Genomic DNA, 22,440 nt, shown 5'->3' with positions numbered 1-22,440 from the left:
TATTCCACTATTGACATTTGAATGTTGATTCTCATAATTAAGATAATAAGTATTCAAATTAAATAGCTGACATTCTCAGCTTGTAATCCAGAAATCCCTAAGCAAGCTACAAAGCTTTCAGTTTTTAGTACAAGTTTTAACTTGATTTCCTCAAGGGAACTCATAGACCTGACTAATACATAATAAAAGTTTGTTTTTAAAAAACAGCCTGTAATACATTTGCCCATTGTCTGATGTAATGAAAGTTTAGAGTTAGATATAATGATGTGTTTGACTTTTTCTTTATTTTGTTATTTGAAATTGCTGTTTTTACCTGTTGAACCCAAACCAACACCTTTACTGAAAATATGAATACAAATGTAATCTTTGTAGACAGTATATGCAAACAGGTGACAATAGTGCTAATTAACCTGCAGGCTCAGACCATTTATATGGACATGTCCGTGAAAACAATAGGTGATAGGTTTAATAAGCAAAAACACACAAAAAAACCATAGAGGAATAATTTTCCATACATTTCATACTCTGCTGTAGGTATAACAAGTTATTTGGAAAATTTGCATTAGAATGATATGTAAATGCATGTTTTACAATTATATTAGTTGAATAAAAATTGAAGATATAAGGGTAAACGTTTAATTTCTATAAAGTAATGGGCACAGTCACGCTTGAGCTAGTTTTCTATTTATCTCTGTCTTCTCTAAAAAAAAATTAGAGACAGATATAAATCAGGCAATAAAAAAGAATTTGTAAAAACAAGGTTGTGTGGAAACCCTGTTAGATAATCCTATGTTCCATACAGCTTTATTTGTACAGTCTCCTTTATTCCCTGTTTTATATATGTCCTTGATTGTTCTCAGCAGGATAGCGAGATAATGGGTACACTTAAAGGGACAGTCTAGTCCAAAATAAACTTTCATGATTCAGATAGGGCATGTAATTTTAAACAATTTTCCAATTTACTTTTATCACCAATTTTGCTTTGTTCTCTTGGTATTCTTAGTTGAAAGATTAACCTAGGAGATTCATATGCTAATTTCTTAGACCTTGAAGGCCGCCTCTTTCAGAATGCATTTTAACAGTTCTTTACCACTAGAGGGTGTTAGTTCATGTGTTTCATATATTTAACACTGTGCTCATGCACGTGAAGTTACCTGGGAGCCAACACTGATTGGCTAAACTGCAAGTCTGTCAAAAGAACTGAAATAAAGGGACAGTTTGCAGAGGCTTAGATACAAGATAATCACAGAGGTAAAAAGTATATAAATATAACTGTGTTGGTTATGCAAAACTGGGGAATGGGTAATAAAGGGATTATCTGTCTTTTAAAACAATAAAAATTCTGATGTAGACTGTCCCTTTAAAACATTACATATTACTTTATAGAAGCTCAGTGGAATTTAGAAAACCAACAATTTTCAGAGTTAAATTAGAGGAACAGGGAATATAATAAAATAAATACTGAAAGTATATTAAAGCTTTTTTTTTTAATAAAACATAATTAAATATTATATCTTACAATTGCATACTGTTTAATATCCCTTTAAGGGCAAGCACATTTTATCATACAGTGTTCCTTTAAGGGCAGTTATACATTAGTCACAAGAGTGTGCAGTCAATGCATACGTGGAGAACTGTGAAGTCCACATTTTTCATTAAATTACAGGAAAAATGGTACAAAATAAATAATGACAGTGTATTGCAAGTTATTTTTTAACTACATATAATTAAACCGTTTGGGCTAGATTATAAGTGGAGCGCTAATTTATCGTGACTTTGCCCGTGGCTGGTTATTGCTACTCCAAGATCATGGCAGCAATTATTGCTCAGAAAATTAACCATTTTAGGAGAGCCTCCTGTCAATCAGAAATCAAATATTGTCAATCTATCCTCTTTTCCCCTAAACCAGCAACATATCAAGCTCTTAGAGAAAGGATTGAGTTTCTGTCCCTCTAATATATTAGATCTATTTGAGATTACCAAAGATTTGCATCTTTTTGCACAAAAACTTGCATTGAAGAAAATAATGACTCCACGCACTACCATTGATTTGAGTAATAATGGTGATAGGGAAGCTATACATAACTTAGAGAGTTTGGCCTATGAACAATCTGGTGAACAAACGGCCATTTCTCCTAGAACTAATTTTAAGAAAAGGTCCACGTATATGCCTTCTTTTTCTGCTATTCCTAACATATCTGTGTTCGTGCAGAGTGTTTCAGAACAGTTTGCACAGATACAGACTACTGGTATAATTAATGATAATTTATCCAAGGGAGAAGTAATGCCTTCAATGAACTTATGTTTCATAAAGAGTTGATTATAAAACCGGCCGACAAGGGCGGAAACGTTGTGATTTTGGATCAGAACTATTATATCAGTGAAGCTACACGTCAACTCTCTGATAAAGATCAATATATTTCTGTGACTTATGATGATTTTCAGAAATCACATAATGAGTTATTATTTCTTATAAATGATGCTAGGAGATCAAATGTAATTACTAACCAAGAACAAGGCTATTTGTATAATGCTAAACCCAAGATTCCAGTTTTTTACTGGATTCCCAAACTTCATAAATCACTATCAAAACCTCCTGGTCGCCCCATCATTTCTGGGATGGGGGGCCCTACTGAGGGTATTAGCAGATACGTGGATCATTTTCTACAACCTTTTGTCAATGAACTTAGAACTTTTGTCCAAGACTCCACTGACATTATTAAAAAACTAGATGGATTAACCATATCTGATAATACACTACTAGTCTCTTTGGACGTTGAATCTTTGTACTCCTCTATCCCTCATACCGTTGGTTTAGAGGCATGCAAATCATTTCTGGAAACTAGAGGGCCTGGTTATTCCAAACATACGCAGTTTGTTATTGATCTTCTTGAGTTTGTACTTACTAGCAACATTTTTTTGTTCAATGGCAAATACTTCAGGCAAAAACGTGGCACAGCCATGGGGGCCACATGTGCACCAACCTACGCCTGCCTACATCTAGGATGGTGGGAGAATAACATTGTGTTTGGTGAACATATTGTGTGGGTTGATGCGCATGTGGCCCTCTGGATTCGTTATGTGGATGACATATTCATCCTATGGGATGGAACTGAACAGGAACTTCTTCAGTTTGTATCCATTCTCAATCAGAATGATTTGAATGTTTTCCTTACATGTAGCTATGATGCTAATCGAATTAGTTTTCTGGATCTCCTTTTTGGCAGAAGAGAGAACATGGCTGTGACTGAAGTATACCACAAACCTACTGTGTCTAACAGCCTTTTGTTGGGATCTAGCCATCATCCTGAAAACTTAAAGAGAGGCATTCCATACGGGCAATTTTTGAGATTGCGTAGAATTTGCACTGATGAATACACTTTCAACAAACAGGCTGTTCAGGTGGCTAGTAGGTTTTATGCTTGAAGATATTCTAAAAGATGTGTAAAAAGGGCCCTTTTTAAAGCCAAGAATATGAATAGAAACAAAGTACCTAAAAATGATGTTGCTGCCACTAAGATTAGATTTATTACTAAATTCAATTTCCATTGGGATAAAATTAGAAATATTTTGCAAAAAAATTGGCATCTCCTTTCACTTGATCCTGTTTTACAGGAACATGTAGGGGACTATCCTCTTATGACGGCACGAAGGGCCAACAATATAAAAGACTTTTTTGGTCAAAAGTGAATTTAATCAAGTCAGAAACACTAACTGGCTAGACACGTATTCCCAAAAAATTGTAGGGTGTTCACCCTGTAATCACTGTGTTTGTTGTCAATTTGTCAAAAGGACTAAAACCTTCGAAAGTAATACAAAGAAGACTTATCAAATTAAATCTTTTATCAGTTGTTCCACTACAGGGGTTATATACCTCTTGTCATGTTCATGCCCACTTTTTTACGTGCGGAAAACCTATAGGGAATTTCGCTCATGCATAACTGAACATTGAGATGATATTAAGGACTTTAATATTGACAGTCCGATTGCAAGACATTTTGCACAACACCATAGATCTAAAACAGAAAGTCTTAGATTTGTAGGCATTGAATCAGTAAAGGCCAGTAGAAGGGGAGGTAATAAAGACACGATCCTTCTCCAAAAAGAAACTCGTTGGATGTATTATCTAAATACACTGTCCCCTAACGGGTTAAATGAGAAATTGGAGTTCGCCTCCTTTTTGAACTGACATTCTCTTTGGATAATTTTAAGTTAATTTTCAACAGCGTGTCTGTTCTCTAATAAGCTGCAGCAGTCTGTGAGTTAATACTTTATTATGAATTTAATATAAGTTAATTATTTTTGAACAAATGAAGTTGTTCCTGTCTGTTCTAAATAGTCACATTAAGATCTTAATAATATCCAGTATGAATGGTGCACTGATTGATTGTTGTTATGCTATATTATTTTTCTGACATCCAGCTAAATGGTTGCTAATATTCAGCTACAAGGTTGCTAATATCCTGCCTGTTTAAAGATTCATCCAATGAAAATAGCTGATTGCATAGGTGTTGCCCTTTTGTATTCACATATGGGCCCTTTGAAGATAACAGCAGTGTCTTGAGTCACGTGTCTTCTGCACCCAATAAAAAAGCCAATCGGCTGGAGTGACGTCAGAACCCGGAAGAAGCTCCGAGCAACCACGAGAGCGGAGTGAAACGCGCACAGGGACGCGTTGGTCTGTCGCTACCTCACCTGCTTGGGAGATCCCCTCCCCATCTTACTTACCCTCTGTGATCAGTGGTACAGTGCCTGTCGGTGAAAACCTCACGCTGATAAGTATTCTTCTGAACCGGGCTACCGGATATACCGCTGGATGCGGTTGGCTTGTTCCTATCTGCAGCACCTGTGGCACATTGTTTGGAACGTTGAATACCAACATGCTATAAATGTGTTCCATTTCTGCTTATATTTATTCACATTGAGGGTTATTAACTTGACGACTTTCAAGATATGTCAGTGTGACTTAAGAATTTTCAATTGCTTATGGAGTTAAGGTGCATGACTTGATGCTGACATTTTTCTGCTTATTGCATGACGTCTTTTTCTTGCATTTGCCTGGAACACCTTGTGAGCTTTGACTGCTTTATTGTGCAATACTTATGCATTTATGCCTTCTTGTCTTGCTCTGCTTCATTGTTACCTTCATCAGGAACTTTTGGACTTTTTTTGTGGTGCACCACTTAAGTCATTCACTTGATCATATCTTGTTTGACTTCATTAGGGGGACCCCCAAGTTGTGTGTGTGTGTGTGTGTGTGTATGTATGCTTTTAATGTTTTCTATTGTGTATATTATTAAATATTATGAAGTATTTTTGCACTAATTGTATGTATTTGTTTTTTCTTTCATAAATTGCCATCTTATATGTGCTGAGTTACCTAGACTTTTAGATTGCACTCATTCGTGTAATCTACTCTCTCTTTTTATACTCATATAGATACTTCATTTCTAGGTTGCACTATAAGATTATTTAATAATATGAAGTGAGCATTACTGTCTTTTGTTTCTTTGTTTTATTAACCAGAGGTTACCCATTTTCTAAATGTCCCCCAGTTGCCCCCAAAATGTAATGTGTAGTGTTTTTTTTTTAAATAAAAAATATGAGTATTTTTTTTAATTAAAAAAACAACTGCACTAACCAGTTATAAGGGGTAAAAAGTGTCGGGTGTGGGGTGTTAGAAAAGAACGGCACTGAAAAGTGCTTTTACATAGCGGTCTATGGAGACTGTGTGTTCTCTGTAAATAAAGCCACTACCCCTCTCACTTGTGCACTATGGAACTCTAGCTCTGTTTGCAACAAACTCACTTCTACACTTGACCTCTTTATCTCACACTCCCTCAACTTTCTGGCCCTAACAGAAACCTGGCTCTCTCCCCTAGACACAGCATCCACTGCTGCTCTGTCACATGGGGGTCTCCACTTCAGCCACACTCCTAGGTCTGGTAATAGACAAGGAGGTGGTGTAGGTATTTTACTTTCCTCTCGTTGCACCTTTCAACAAATACATCCCATCTCTTCCCTCACATTTTCCTCATTCGAACCCCACATGATTCGCTTATTCTCTCCTCTTTCTATACGTGTTTCAGTCATATACCGTCCTCCTGGCTCCTCAACTCAATTTCTAGATCACTTGGCTGCCTGGCAACCTTATTTCCTTTCCTCAGACACCCCTTCCCTCATTCTTGGCGACTTCAACATCCCTCTTGACAATCCCCCTGCCTCCTCTGCAAAACAACTTCTGCAACTCACTTCCTCTTTCGGTTTGTCACAATGGACTGATTCTCCCACTCACAAAGATAGTCACTCCCTTGACCTGATCTTTAGCTATCGATGCACTCTCTCAAACTTCACAAACTCCCCCTTTCCTCTTTCTGATCACCATCTCCTTACTTGCAACATATCATCCCTCCCTACAACTCTCCCTCCTTCTGCTCCTCACACCAAACTTCACAGAAGCGTTATGTCATTAGATCAACAACAGCTTTCTAATTCCCTCAAACCTCTCCTCTCATCCTTCTCCTCCTTTTCCTGCCCTGACCAATCTATTTGCCACTATAATTCCACCCTTACATCCGTCCTTGACAATCTCGCCCCTCTTACCATAGCTCAGAAATCAAACACTCATCCTCAGCCCTGGCATACTCCTCTGACACGATACCTACGCAGATGTTCCCGTACGGCTGAGCGGCACTGGAGAAAATCCAAGAGTTCAGCTGATTTTCAACATTAAAAATTTATCTTGAACTCCTACTATTCTGCCCTTAATCTCCATAAGCAACACTACTTCTCTACTCTTATCTCTAATCTTTCTTCAAACCCAAAACCTTTGTTCTCCACTTTCAATACCCTTCTCCGCCCTCCCCACCTCCTAATACAACTTCTCTGTCAGCTCAAGACTTTGCCAGCCACTTCAATAACAAAATCGACTCCATCAGAAATTAAATCAGCTCTCAACATAATTCCCCCTCAAATGCTCTCATTCAACCACAACCCACATAACCTTAAACTTAGCTCATTCTCCCCTGTTACTGAGGAAGAAGTTTCGGCACTTATACTGCGCTCTCACCTCACTACCTGTCCCCTTGACCCTATCCCCTCACAGCTACTCCCCTCCCTCTCTGCTACCCTTACCCCTATACTCACACACACTTTCAACCTCTCCCTCAGCACCGGTATATTTCCCTCATCGCTGAAACATGCACTGGTCACACCTATCCTCAAAAAACCTTCCCTTGATCCTACCTCCCCATCCAACTACCGCCCTATTTCCCTCCTCCCTCTTGCCTCATAGCTTCTCGAAAAACTAGTTTATGCACGCCTATCCCATTTCCTTACAATAAACTCCCTCCTTGACCCACTGCAATCTGGTTTTCGTCCCTGTCACTCCACAGAGACAGCAATTGTTAAGGTTACCAATGACCTACTTACAGCAAAATCAAAAGGCCACTTCTCTCTGCTTATCCTCCTTAATCTGTCTGCAGCCTTTGACACTGTTGACCACCCTCTTTTGCTCCAACCCCTCCAATCCTTCGGCATGTGTGACACAGCCCTCTCGTGGCTCTCTTCTTACCTGTCAAACCATACCTTTAGTGTAGCCTTCTCTGGGGCCTCGTCACCACTTTCTGTCGGAGAACCGCAAGGCTCTGTCCTCGGTCTCCTTCTGTTCTCAATCTACATGTCATCACTAGGTTCCTAATAAAGTCCCACGATTTCCAATATCATTTGTATGCCGACGACACCCAAATCTACTTCTCTGCACCAGACCTATCTCCTTCCTTGCTAACCCGTGTCACTAACTGTCTTTCTCAAATCTCTAACTGGATGTCCTCTCACTACCTCAAGCTAAATCTCTCCAAAACTGAGCTCCTTATTTTCCCCCCTTCTTCAAAACTCTCCACTCCCAATCTCTCTATAACTATCGACAACTCCATCATTACCCCTACCCCGTATGCCCGATGTCTCGGGGTCACATTTGACTCAGATCTTTCTTTCACTCCTCACATTCAGTCTTTGGCTAAAGCCTGCCGCTTCCACCTTAAAAACATCTCTAAAATTAGACACTTCCTTACACAAGACACAACTAAGATTTGAATCCACTCTCTCATTCTTTCCCGCCTCGATTACTGCAACTCTGTCCTCTCTGGTCTCCCCACCTGCCACCTAGCTCCTTTATAATCCATAATGATTGCCTCTGCCAGACTCATCTTCCTTACACGTCGCTCTTCATCTGCTGCACCTCTCTGCCATTCCCTTCACTGGCTTCCTCTTGCTTCTAGGATCAAACACAAAATTCTCACTCTGACATACAAAGCCCTCAACTGCACTGCCCCCCTATATCTCAGACCTTGTCTCCAGATACTCTCCCTCCTGTCCCCTTAACTCTGCTCATGACCTCCTACTCTCCTCCTCTCTTTTCACCTCATCACACTCCCGTTTACAGGACTTCTCCAGACTGGCTCCCATCTTGTGGAACTCTCTGCCTCGCTCCACAAGACTCTCTTCTAGTTTTAAAAGCTTCAAGTGCTCCCTAAAGACTCTACTGTTCAGGGATGCATACAACCTACGCTAACCTTTCTTTATACCAGTTCCTCTCCTCCATTGCTATCCCCTGAACCCCCTTAGTATATAAGCCTAAGAGTCCAGCTGTTTGTAGATCACCTTCTTAAGAGCTGACTACAACAGTGCAACTCTTGGCAGGGCCCTCTACCCATTTGATTCCTATAATTGTTTTGTTGTACTCTGCCTTTGTTTATAGCGCTGCGGAATCTGTTGGCGCTCTACAAATAACCGATAATAATAATAATAAATAAATATATATTTATATGCTTATATAAATATGGGGCAAAACCACAGGGGGTGCAGAGGTTCCAACTGTGACTGAGCCCCTGAGTGTGGGGGCCCAGCTTAAAAAAAAATAAAAAATTCCCAATAAAAAAACGTTGACCTGCCACTGCCTGCAATGATATCATGTGAGTGTGACATGATGCCTTACTAGTGTCTCTGACTACAGGGATTAGTGTTTCTGTTTTACCCATTGGTGTGTTTGTGTGTATGTATGTATGTGACTGTGTGTGTATTTATGCATGTATGTGTGTGTGTGTATGTTTGTGTGTGTGTGTGTGTATGTATGTATGTGACTGTGTGTGTATTTATGCATATATGTGTGTGTGTGTATGTTTGTGGAACCAGCAAATTACAGACCTTGTTACTACAGCATGGAGGGCGGGGGGTAAACAGTGTCACAATACAGCACCACTATATACAGTACGGGGGGGCTGGACCATGTCACAGACTACTGTGGTGACTCTATAAAGTACTGGTGTGGGTAGGGTCAGGCTAGCTATCTCAACGGCAGATTACAGACTGTGTCACTAACTCACTATATACAGTATTGGTGGGTTAAACAGTGTCACTATATACAGTAATAGGGGGTCAGACCATCTCACAGATTGTAGGCATAGGGTACCTCCTTTTGCAGACATGTATTCTGATTCACATTTTTTTCTGTGTTAAATGTAAAAAAAAAAAAAAGATATATATCAAATTCACCTTTTTTTGTATTTATGAGTTTATATGTGTATATACAAATATTAACAAATAAATATATATGTATATATTCATAGACATATATATTTATAATTTGCTGCCCATTGCTATGCGACTTACCCCCTTTGCTGTGCTAATTCTCATGCCTTGTCTCACGGCATGAGAACGAGGCTCCCATTGGAGCCAATAGAAGCACGCTTTATTGAGCGCAAAGCTTCCATGCAATGCGAACACAAAATCGCGTTCGCATTGTGGTCCACTTAAAATACCAGCACACAATTGCGTGCCCTGGTATTATGAGTGGATCGCAAATATTGCGCTCATGAAAGCGCAATTTTGCGCTACACTCGTAATCTGACCCTCCATGTTGAAATCTCAAAGTGTTTAAGTCCATTTTAAAAATACACATTCCTAGTTTGCTTAAAGAGATTTCCCTTGTTTGTTATCTATGTCCTAAACTGATATTGCTTAAGAAAAATATTGCATAATGAAAAAAACAGAAGTGAGTGACACACTGATATTGATATGTGTACATTGGTGTATATAAGTGCCAGATGAGTACTTATAATCTAAATTTAGATCATTAAGAAATGTTACATTGGACAGCAAGTGCTTATAAGTAGATATTGTGCCAGTACGGTACTAGAATATTACAGTGAAGTTACACAAGTATCCCATGATTATCTGGCTCACAACACAAACTTTAGATTGATGCATAGGGGGAAAAAGATTTATATTGACTATGCAGTGTTCTTTAAAAACCTTCATGACATGAGTGGTGCACTTATGCTGAAACAGTAAATAAACCAAAAGACAAATAAAATACATTAAATGCTGACTTTAAATGGTGTCTAATTCATATTCTTAATTTAAAGGGATATAATAATGTAATACATTATCTGCCCACTCTCCACCCACCTCCATGAATCTCCTACCAAGCTCCTCTCACTCCCAGCCTAACTCTGCCCTGATAATACTCCCCTGGACCTCCATGACTAAGCCACCAGCTTCCCCATCCCGGACAGTCTACGCAAAATGTTGGTAGGTATGAGATTGCTGCAGTTGTAAACACAAATGGATAAATATAAATTATATTTTTTTATGTTTTGACTTGGTGACTGCAGCCTATATTTGGAAACAATTAAAGGTTAAATGACCATTAAATACACGAGATTTGCACAATAAGCAAATACATAAAAAAGACAAAGCAATAACAATTACTTTGAACAATAACTAAGCAGCAGTGTTTTTCCTGACAAATTTCAAATTTGCCTTTAATTTCCCTGGCCCTTTATCATGTGACAGCCATTAGCCAATCACAGAAACAATTATTTACACACTGCGAACACATGCTGAGTAGGAGAAAGTGTGCGTATAAAAAGCTGGTGTGCACAATTTTATAATGGAAGTAAATTGGAACTTACTTACTGAGGCTGCAATAAACAGTAAATACCTTGAGATTTTTATATAAAATGTTTAGTTGATACAACTGTGCAATATCCTTTCATTATTTATTTTGCCCACTGTTCATGTAATTTAGCTCTGAAAGTTGAGGATTTTCTAATTCTCAGAACTTGAGTTGCACCCTGCTTCTTGAGGCTACATATATTTTCTTAATTGGCTTTAACTGGTTGTTGTCTGTAGGTGCCTTCCTTAACTCACCTTATTCTTGTAATTGATAGCGCAGAGAGCGATATTAGTGCACTTATTATGCATGTATTACGAATTGTAAGTTAAGTGTTGTGTATGAGCATTATCCAAAATACATTGGATATAAAAAGTCTACACACACTTACAAAATTGTGGGGTTTTGAAATGTAAAGACATTAAAGATATTGCATAGTCAAAGTAAATACACGATAGACATAATAATGCTTTCAAATCAAAGATTAGCATAAGAATAATATGCAGATGTGTTTATAAAAGTATGAAAGCTTTTTTTTTTTTAAATAATTTTTTTTTAAGGAAAATGTTTTAGTCTCAAAAAGAATGTGTGCCACCATGTTGTAACCTAAGTTACCCTAGGTTTAAAAGCTGTTATCTCCTCTGCTGAGATCAGTTTGCAACTGTTAAATAAGTCACTAAAGTAACAGTCTTGTGGTGTTCAACATCCCTTTAAAAGGAAATGATACCCAAATGTTGAAGAACTTTAAAATGTGATGCAGCGTAGCTGACAAAATATGACTAGAAAATATCACCTGAATATCTCTATCTAAAAAAAGAAGATATTTTACCTCAAAATTTCCTAAGGGAGTGTGCATCTGGCATGTACAGGCACAGTCATGTTATTTTCCTATTCAGTTTAAAGTGAAGGTAAACTTAGATAGTTTCTAATGAAATACTATATACAGGGAGTGCAGAATTATTAGGCAAGTTGTATTTTTGAGGCTTAATTTTATTATTGAACAACAACCATGTTCTCAATGAACCCAAAAAAACTCATTAATATCAAAGCTGAATAGTTTTGGAAGTAGTTTTTATTTTGTTTTTAGTTATAGCTATTTTAGGGGGATATCTGTGTGTGCAGGTGACTATTACTGTGCATAATTATTAGGCAACTTAACAAAAAACAACAAATATATACCCATTTCAATTATTTATTTTTACCAGTGAAACCAATATAACATCTCAACATTCACAAATATACATTTCTGACATTCAAAAACAAAACAAAAACAAATCAGTGACCAATATAGCCACCTTTCTTTGCAAGGACACTCAAAAGCCTGCCATCCATGGATTCTGTCAGTGTTTTGATCTGTTCACCATCAACATTGCGTGCAGCAGCAACCACAGCCTCCCAGACACTGTTCAGACAGGTGTACTGTTTTCCCTCCTTGTAAATCTCACATTTGATGATGGACCACAGGTTCTCAATGGGGTTCAGATCAGGTGAACAAGGAGGCCATGTCATTAGATTTTCTTCTTTTATACCCTTTCTTGCCAGCCACGTTGTGGAGTACTTGGACGCGTGTGATGGAGCATTGTCCTGCATGAAAATCATGTTTTTCTTGAAGGATGCAGACTTCTTCCTGTACCACTGCTTGAAGAAGGTGTCTTCCAGAAACTGGCAGTAGGACTGGGAGTTGAACTTGACTCCATCCTCAACCCGAAAAGGCCCCACAAGCTCATCTTTGATGATACCAGCCCAGACCAGTACTCCACCTCCACCTTGCTGGCGTCTGAGTCGGACTGGAGCTCTCTGCCCTTTACCAATCCAGCCACGGGTCCATCCATCTGGCCCATCAAGACTCACTCTCATTTCATCAGTCCATAAAACCTTAGAAAAATCAGTCTTGAGATATTTCTTGGCCCAGTCTTGACGTTTCAGCTTGTGTGTCTTGTTCAGTGGTGGTCGTCTTTCAGCCTTTCTTACCTTGGCCATGTCTCTGAGTATTGCACACCTTGTGCTTTTGGGCACTCCAGTGATGTTGCAGCTCTGAAATATGGCCAAACTGGTGGCAAGTGGCATCTTGGCAGCTGCACGCTTGACTTTTCTCAGTTCATGGGCAGTTATTTTGCGCCTTGGTTTTTCCACACGCTTCTTGCGATCCTGTTGACTATTTTGAATGAAACGCTTGATTGTTCAATGATCACGCTTCAGAAGCTTTGCAATTTTAAGAGTGCTGCATCCCTCTGCAAGATATCTCACTATTTTTTACTTTTCTGAGCCTGTCAAGTCCTTCTTTTGACCCATTTTGCCTAAGGAAAGGAAGTTGCCTAATAATTATGCACACCTGATATAGGGTGTTGATGTCATTAGACCACACCCCTTCTTATTACAGAGATGCACATCACCTAATATGCTTAATTGGTAGTAGGCTTTCGAGCCTATACAGCTTGGAGTAAGACAACATGCATAAAGAGGATGATGTGGTCAAAATACTCCTTTGCCTAATAATTCTGCACTCCCTGTATATCAATATAAATAAATGGCAGTTTCATTCATCAATACTTATAATTTTACTTTGTTCCTTTGATATATCCCTATCCCTATATTCGCTATATGTAAATCAACCTGTTTTTGTTTTTTTTTCTAAATGATGATCACGTTGTTTAGACAGCCAATTGACTTCTTGGCCGTTAGGCGGCCGTCAATTGACAAAAGCATTTTCTGGGACAGTATGCGCATGCGTCAGTTGTTTTTGTTCACAGTGGCAAGGCAAGCGCGGCCTCGTTTCGAGCATGCGCATTACAAATGTTCTTTTTTATGCAGTGTTACGTAACAGCATTTCAACTACAAGCTGCAACATTATACAAGTCCGCATGCGCATTGATGAGAGTCAGTGAATGATGCACATGCGCAGTTTTGAATATTCTCTGTGCACGAGTCTAGTAGACACATATAGAGCGGGTGGGACCGCTCTATACGTCACTATATCAGAAAACAGGAAATAACTAATGGGAGGAGATTCAAAGGGAACGATAAGGAAAAAACAAAGTAGAAAATTATATAAATAACGAATAATTAAAAAAAAAAATAGCAACTCTATCTTTAATATCCCTACAAATATAATACTGAAATAAGAAGGCTCGAACTTAACCTTCACTTTAAGGAAGTTTGCAATGAAATCTTACGAGATTTCAGTGAAATCTCATGAGATCACAGTAAAGCAAAACATGAACTCAGCACTGCTGATGCTGTTTGGCTATTGTTTTTTTTGTTTTTTTTAACTTGCAGATGGACAACATCTGAAGTATAACTTTTGACAGATCAATTATTCTGGTGTCCTGAAGAAATTTTGAGGTAAAATATCTTCCCTTTTTTAGATATTGATGTTCAGGTGATAATTTCATGTCAGCTTTCTACAGTTATGCAACATCACTTTCCGAGGGATTTAGCATATGATTATTATGTCCCTTTAATTTTAAATTACATGTTTCATTATATGAAGTTAAAAAATGGTTATTTGTTGGAAATAAAGAGTGGGGGGAAAAATCCTAAAAAAAAATTACTAGGAACATGCTACAAGCCCCCCAACATTAGTGACCTGGAGGAAACTCAACTACTAATGCAAATAGGTAAGGCTGCTAATAACAGTGCTGTAATCATGGGAGATTTTAACTACCCTGATATAAACTGGGACAATGAAACTAGTAATTCAGTTAAGGGGGATGGATTTTTAAATGTTCTCAGGGATAACTTCTTGTCACAATTAATAGAGGAGCCAACTAGGAGTAAAGCTATATTGGATTTAGTGCTATCAAACAATACAGATATAATATCAAACATAGAAGTCAAAGAACATTTGGGTAGCAGTCATCTTAACATGGTCACATTTGAAATCTCTTTTCATAAGCAATGTCTTAAAGGTTTAACTGAGACTTTTAATTTTAAGAAAACAAAATTCAACGATTTAAGGAAATCATTAAATAACATTAATTGGGACAAAGTATTCTCTAATAAAAATACAGAGGATAAATTGATAACATTTAAAACGTTGTTAAATAAATATACATGTCAACAAATACCACCATATGGTTATAAAAATAAAAAATCCAAGCCAATGTGGCTAAATAAAAATGTGTTAAGAGAAATTAGGAAAAAACGTAAGGCATTTAAATTATTCAAAGAAAATAGTACAGACTCAGCATTCCATATTTATAAGGAATGTACCAAAGCATGCAAAAAAGCAAATTAGCCAAAATTAAAAATTAATTGCAAATGATTCTAAGTCTAACCCTAAAAGGTTCTTTAAGTACATAAATAGCAAAAACTGAGCTCACAGCCAGAGCAGCTTCCCCCACCTAGAGATCCCCTATTCACACGTCAGCAATGACTAATCCGGCAATTACCGCATGGCCTCAGGCAATGACTACCATGGGGGGATATTTAATATGTTGTCTGAATATATATATATATACTAGTCCTAAACTCTCCCTTTCTTTTGCTCTCCCCCTCTCTTTTGCTGTCTCTCTCCCGGTCTTTTGCTCTCTCTATCCCCCCTATTTTGCTCTCTCTATCCCCCCTCTTTTGCTCTCTCTCTCTCCCCCCTCTCTTTTTCTCTCTCTCTACCCCCTCTTTTGCTCTCTCTCACCTTTATTTTGCTCTCTTTCCCCCTATCCTTTGCTGTCTCTCTCCCCCTCTCTTTTGCTTTCTCTCCCCCCTCTTATGCTCTCTCTCACCCTCTCTTTTGCTCTCTCTCTCTGTCTCTCCCCTCTCTTTCCCTCCTCTCTTTTGTGCTCTCTCTCCCATCTCTTTTGCTCTCTCTCTCCTCCCTCTCTCCCCCCTCTTTTGCGCTCTCTTTCTCTCCCCTCTTTTGCTCTCTCTCCCCACTCTTTTGCTCTCTCTCCCCTCTCTTTTGCTCTCTCTCCCCTTTCTCCACCCTCTCTTTTGCTCTCTCTATCTCCCCTCTTTTGTTTTCTCCCCTTTATTTTGCTCTCCCTCCCCCCTATATCTTTGCTCTCTTTTGCTCCCTCTATCCCCCCTTTTTTATGAGCTCTTTCTCTCTCCGCCCATGTCGTGCCTAGCCCCGCCCACACAACGGTCGGCCCCGCCCACATCACGCCAGCCCCACCCAATCACACATGGTCGTCCCAGATGCCAGCCAGGTCAGTCTTCTTGAAGGCCAAGTGTGTTTGTCCTTGCACCGTTTCTACTGCGCATGACAACTTCGGACAAACACACTTGGCCTTTTATATAATAGGATATATATATATATATATATATATTAATTTGAGTATCTTACACTTACATGAAGATTAGGCACAATTTCTATATTTGAGATCTAATTTCTCATGTCAGTTGGTAACCTGAGTTCAAACATCCCATGTGTATTTAGATCTCAGCAGGAATAATTTATCATGTAGATGGTAAATTACAATTCTTTGAGCATGTTTGAATATTCAACCATTCCCACAGACGGACCGTCTATAACTCACAGGGGGCCTGTGAGTTCATTATCCATCTTGGGCAGGAAGCCCATATATAGGCATACACTTCTGAGGCTCCATCATGTTAATAATTACTTTAAAGTAACTGTCTGATCTAAGATTTGCAATACACAACTATACAGATGACCATCTTTTTGAAGTAATTTGTCTTTCTTTGAAATGACTGCTTGAACTTAACTAGACCAAATGTCTTTTCTTTGTTCTCACCTGGATGCATTGTAATTTTGCATATTGAGTGGGGGAGGATTGCATTGTGGTCAGTCAAGCATTTCATGTCTTACAAATAAATGAATCATTTGGTGTTAACAGCCATATATATATTAAATAATATATATACATATTTTATTTAATAATCTTCACAGATACCTTGACAACGGCTGCTTTGTAAACTTTGATAAATGAAAGAGCCCCTGTTTTTAATAGTATTTTTAAAAAATGGGCTTTCATTCACCAAAGTTTACCTTCACTTTAAAGAAAAAAATTGGGTTTAGTATCCCTTTAAGGAATGTATGTTTATATAATTAGTTGCCTTTTTTTGAGTTTGTAAATTTCACTTTTTCTCTAGAGAAAACAATTAATTCATTTGTTCTCTGTGTATCTGTAGTTCTGCTATTTAAAATCCCTGGGTTAGAAATATTTCCAGTTTATTCCCAGAGGAGTGTTATAATAGGAAGCAGAAGAGTGCGTTTTTCTGTGCAACACACAACAGAGCTAATGAGTGGGGCCCCAGTACCAGAGCATTAGCAGCAGGGCCTTAATCCAATGGTGGTTTACTTGGGGTCTAACAAAGGTGTCAGCAGCACACATAATAGCTGGATGTTGGGTTTGGAGGTGCATAGTACCCCTCAGCACCCCATAGAACCAGCACTGCCTCTACCAGTACCTGTAAGTACTACATAAGTTTGTACATTTTAATGTAAACTGACACCAAAAAAGTAGCTTCTCGCAGCCACCTCTGAAACAGATCTCGCCTTTCCCTGGCAGTGAGGGGGAGGGAGGAGGAGTCTGAGGAGGCGACCTAAATCTCTCACAGAAAAATCTCCCCAAGAGCTCCAGTCCAGCCGCCTCACTGAGTTTAGTTTACTCAAAAACAGCTGGGAGAATGCAAACAGGCGGAGGGAGCGTACGGCAAGCGCTGGGCACAAGCAGCATGCCCAGTAGTGTGGCACAGCAGTATTGCCAGTAGTGTGCCACTGCCTCATCTGCAAACAGGCACCATGGATCCCTGCGCTCTGGTTACAAAAAGGTACGTGCTTGATGGCAATAAAGGTGACTAAAAAACCCCATGTAACATACAGTATGTTCTATCAACGCTTCCCGTCTGCCTGACGCTGCCGTGGGAAGTTTCTCATAGCTTAAAACAATGTTGTTTATAATTCAGTCAGTATACTTCTTTATTGACAGTAAAATGGTGTCAGATCAGGTTTACATAAAGTGTGTGGGACTGAATGCAAGTTGAAGACATTAACATTCAACAACCTAATTATTTTCTTGCTACAAATTCTAACATTGGTGGCTTCAACGTGTAGCTGCCATAGTTATCTGTGTAGCTATTCAGGTCTGAGGAACTAGAATTTATTTCCCAAAAAGTTTCCTATAAAACTTCTCTCGTGTAAACTCAGCCATGTAGCTATGATTTACTAACCTGGGGAAATCAGTTACTAATCCAGAGAGAAAAACATCAGTTTAATTCGTGGAATATTTTGTCAGTCGGGTGGCAGCAGTGTACTGTAGTGCTCAGCAATATCATAACATTATGTTATTAATAATTATTCAAATATCCAAATCACAAACCTATTGCAGAATTTAACATCTTTTGGTTTGCTTTAAGAATGGAGAATTGCAATTTTAGAACTCTTATATATATAGGAAAAAAACTAAATAATTTCTGGTCATTTTTTGTAATATATATATAATCCAATTGCATGTGCACTCTCAGCAACTAATAGCAACTGCCAGGGTGCTTTTTAATTGCAATATATAATTTCTGGTCTTCCACAAAATTATTTTTCTTTATTTAATTGGGACGGCACAATGCCCCTTCCTCATATATAAAGTATTTTTTTATACTGTATAATGTTTAATACTTTTGTATACACAGTACCAAATCACAAACCAATTGCAGAATTTAACATCTTTTGGTTTGCTTTAAGAATGGAGAATTGCAATTTTAGAACTCTGATATATATAGGAAAAAAACGAAATTATATATATATATATATATATATATATATATATATATATATATATATATATATATATATATATATATATATATATATAATCCAATTGCATGTGCACTCTCAGCAACTAATAACAACTGCCAGGGTGCTTTTTAATTGCAATATCATATAATTTCTGGTCTTCCACAAAATTATGTTTCTTTATTTAATTGGGACAGCACAATGCCCCTTCCTCATATATAAAGTATTTTTTATATATAATTTTAATACTTTTGTATACACAGTACCTTCAGAACTATAGTACAGTTATGTGTTAAATAAATATAGACTATTTGCAAGGTGTTTACTGTCCCTTTAAAGTAAATTTATAGCTATCAGGAATGTATTATTTGAATATACATAGAATACACATAAAACCACTATACTTTGTTTTATAACAAAGTTTTTCTTTAATGATTTAAGTAGAACATACAATTTTTGCTCAACTTTCCTTTTGACTGCTATTATCAATTTTGCTTCATTCCATTGTATCCTTTGTTGAAGTGGAGGGGCTATCTGGACACATTGGTAAACCAATGACAAGAGGCATATATGTGCAACCACCAATCAGCAGCTAGCTTTCAGCTCCTGAGCCTACCTAGGTAATGCTTTTCTACAAAGGATAACACGAGAACGAAGAAAATTAGATAGAATTAAATTGGAAAGTTGTTTAAAATTAATGAAGGAAAATGTTTGGGTTTTATGTCCCTCTAATTGTTAAAAATATCATTTTTATTATCACTGTATTGCTGTATATCCTCGGCCCATTGCTGTTCGGATTTTGAAGTCCAGTGACGTAGTGAGTGGGAGGCAGCAAATCACACACTAATACACATGCACAGAGTCTATTACATTAACTATTACATGCCCATATATCTATAATCATAATAGTTCAATATACTGTACTTAATATCATTTTAATATAATTAAAATTTCTGCAACACAAATGATTCCCTACTTTCAATTATAAACTGTGATTCATAGATAGAGTTGGAAATCACAGTTTACACCTACGTAATAGGGAAACCCTTAGGCCAATAGTTTGATGATAGAAGAAAAATGTAAAGTCTCTTAAAATGTTGTGCTCTTTTTGAGACATGAAAGTTCAGGTTTGACTTTCATGTACCTGTTAATTATACCTGCCAATGAAACATGCATTTTGTAGCTGTGATCAGTATCCCAGACCGTCTATTATCTTAAAAAAGTCAAAAGGTTTACCCCCTAACATACTGTTGTTGCTTTTTCTGCGTCAGTGAATGTTTGGGAACTTGTAACAAGAGCATTAAGGAAGAGGCTATTTCTTTTAACAATAATGAGATGAATTCAGTTTGTTCTGCATCTGACATTTCCCTGTTTGTTAAATTTGTAAGGTTAGAGGTACGTCAGCTTCTGGGTAGATTAGTCAGTAAAACTGTAGCCAGAGAGAATTTACAATAGTATAGGTATCATCACTTCAGTACGTTCTTGGAGTTTCAACAGCTATTTTTTTAATCACATGCAATATGTGCATGGAAAAGCAGTGTTTAAAGTTAAACCTACAGTATCTCACAAAAGTGAGTACACCCCTCACATTTTTGTAAATATTTTATTATATCTTTTCATGTGACAACACTGAAGAAATGACACTTTTGCTAGACTGTAAAGTAGTGAGTGTACAGCCTGTATAACAGTGTAAATTTGTTGTCCACTCAAAATAACTCAACACACATCCATTAATGTCTAAACCGTTGGCAACAAAAATGAGTACACCCCTAAGTGGAAATGTCCTAATTGGGCCAAAAGTGTCAATTTTTTGTGTGGCCACCACTATTTTCCAGCACTGCCTTAATCCTTTTGGGCATGGAGTTACCAGAGCTTCACAGGTTGCCACTGGAGTCCTCTTCCACTCCTCTATGACGACATCACGGAGCAGGTGGATGTAATAGACCTTGCGCTCCCCCACCTTCCGTGTGAGGATGCTCAATAGGGTTTAGGTCTGGAGACATGCTTGGCCAGTCCATCACCAAGGCAGTGGTCATCTTGGAGGTGTGTTTGTGGTCGTTATCATGTTGGAATACTGCCCTGTGGCCCAGTCTCTGAAAGGGGGGGATCATGCTCTGCTTCAGTATGTCAAAGTACATGTTGGTATTCATGGTTCGCTAAAAGGACTGTAGCACCCCAGTGCCGGCAGCACTCATGCAGGCCCAGACCATGACACTCCCACCACCATGCTTGACTGTAGGCAAGACACACTTGTCTTTGTACTCCTCACCTGGTTGCCGCCACACACGCTTGACACCATCTGAACCAAATAAATTTATCTTAGTCTCATCGGACCACAGGACATGGTTTCAGTAATCCATGTCCTTAGTCTGCTTGTCTTCAGCAAACTGTTTGCAGGCTTTCTTGTGCATCATCTTTAGAAGAGGCTTCCTTCTTGGACGACAGCCATGCACACCAATTTGATGCAGTGTGCGGCGTATGGTCTGAGCACTGACAGGCTGGCCCCCCACCCCTTCAACCTCTACAGCAATGCTGGCAGCACTCATACCTCTATTTCCCAAAGACAACCTCTGGATATGATGCTGAGCACGTGCACTCAACTTCTTTGGTCGACCATGGCGAGGCCTGTTCTGAGTGGAACCTGTCCTGTGAAACCGCTGTATGGTCTTGCCCACCGTGCTGCAGCTCAGTTTCAGGGTCTTGGCAATCTTCTTATAGCCTAGGCCATCTTTATGCAGACCAACAATTCTTTTTTTCAGATCCTTAGAGAGTTCTTTGCCATGAGGTGCCATGTTGAACTTCCAGTGTGTGTATATATATATATATATATATATATATATATATATATATATATATATATATATATATATATATATATATATATATATATATATATATATATATATATATATATATATATAGCCTGGGAGCCACTGGCTCCTATCATTTTACCCCTGGCTCCTAACTGTTTGGGTTATTCTCCATATATCTATATACAAATCCAACTGTCTGGCTCCCAAATATTCTTACTGGCTCCTAATTTGTAAACAGATTTGTCAAGCACTGTATATATATATATATATATATATATATATATATATATATATATATATATATATAGATGTTTTGGTTAAAAGAGATAATGTAAAGCTTTTTTATTTTGAAAGTATAGTTTGTTTAAACAGCTTACTTTTAAGACCAACAGAGAAAAAAATACTTTAAAGAAACACTAAATAAATGCTAGCTAGAATGATGCATTAAAAAAAAAAAAAAAATTAGTCTGAAAATAACATGTAGATGTATATTTTTTTAAAGTTTCATTAGCTGATTAAATATTGACAAAACAAGTGTAAAGTTTTAGTGTCTATAAAACAATGGGAGCTGCCATGTTGTAACTTAGGTTACCTTCTCTGCTGTGGCCAATGAGCGACAGTTATAAATAGGTAATTAGAGTGTGCAGCCAGTGGCTGCGCTTCTTTTTCTAACAGGAACTGAAAAGCTCACAATTTCAGAATGAAATTACAAGAAAATGGGACAAAATAAATAATGAAAGTATATTGCAGAGGTTTTTTTTTTATATATATAATTTATCATTTTACATTAAAATGTTGTAATATGTTAAATCATTTTATTATTGCACTGTTGCTTATAACTGTGTGGTTGTCTGTCCATGGGTTAAACAGAGAGTTAAAGTCGTCTCCGGACTAGCAATGTACTACTGGGAGCTAGCTGAACACACCTGTGAGTCAATGACAAGAGGCATATATGTGTAACCACCATTCACCAGCTAGCT

The 22,440-nt window shown here is 37.9% G+C and overlaps 1 long non-coding RNA gene across 1 annotated transcript in view; it reads left to right on the top strand.

The window, feature by feature from the left end:
• The first annotated feature begins 17,509 nt into the window (after positions 1–17,509).
• LOC128655802 (uncharacterized) overlaps positions 17,510–22,440 on the top strand; it is a 53,044-nt gene continuing 48,113 nt past the window's right edge. Inside the window, exon 1 of the long non-coding RNA XR_008401909.1 lies at positions 17,510–17,689. This is a non-coding gene — a long non-coding RNA (uncharacterized LOC128655802). The remainder of the gene's footprint in view (positions 17,690–22,440) is intronic.

Source organism: Bombina bombina, chromosome 4, assembly GCF_027579735.1.
Source record: "Bombina bombina isolate aBomBom1 chromosome 4, aBomBom1.pri, whole genome shotgun sequence".
Classification (NCBI taxonomy): Eukaryota; Metazoa; Chordata; class Amphibia; order Anura; family Bombinatoridae; genus Bombina; species Bombina bombina.
Note: the sequence above shows the minus strand (reverse complement) of the source record. Positions and strands in the feature narration are given on the sequence as shown.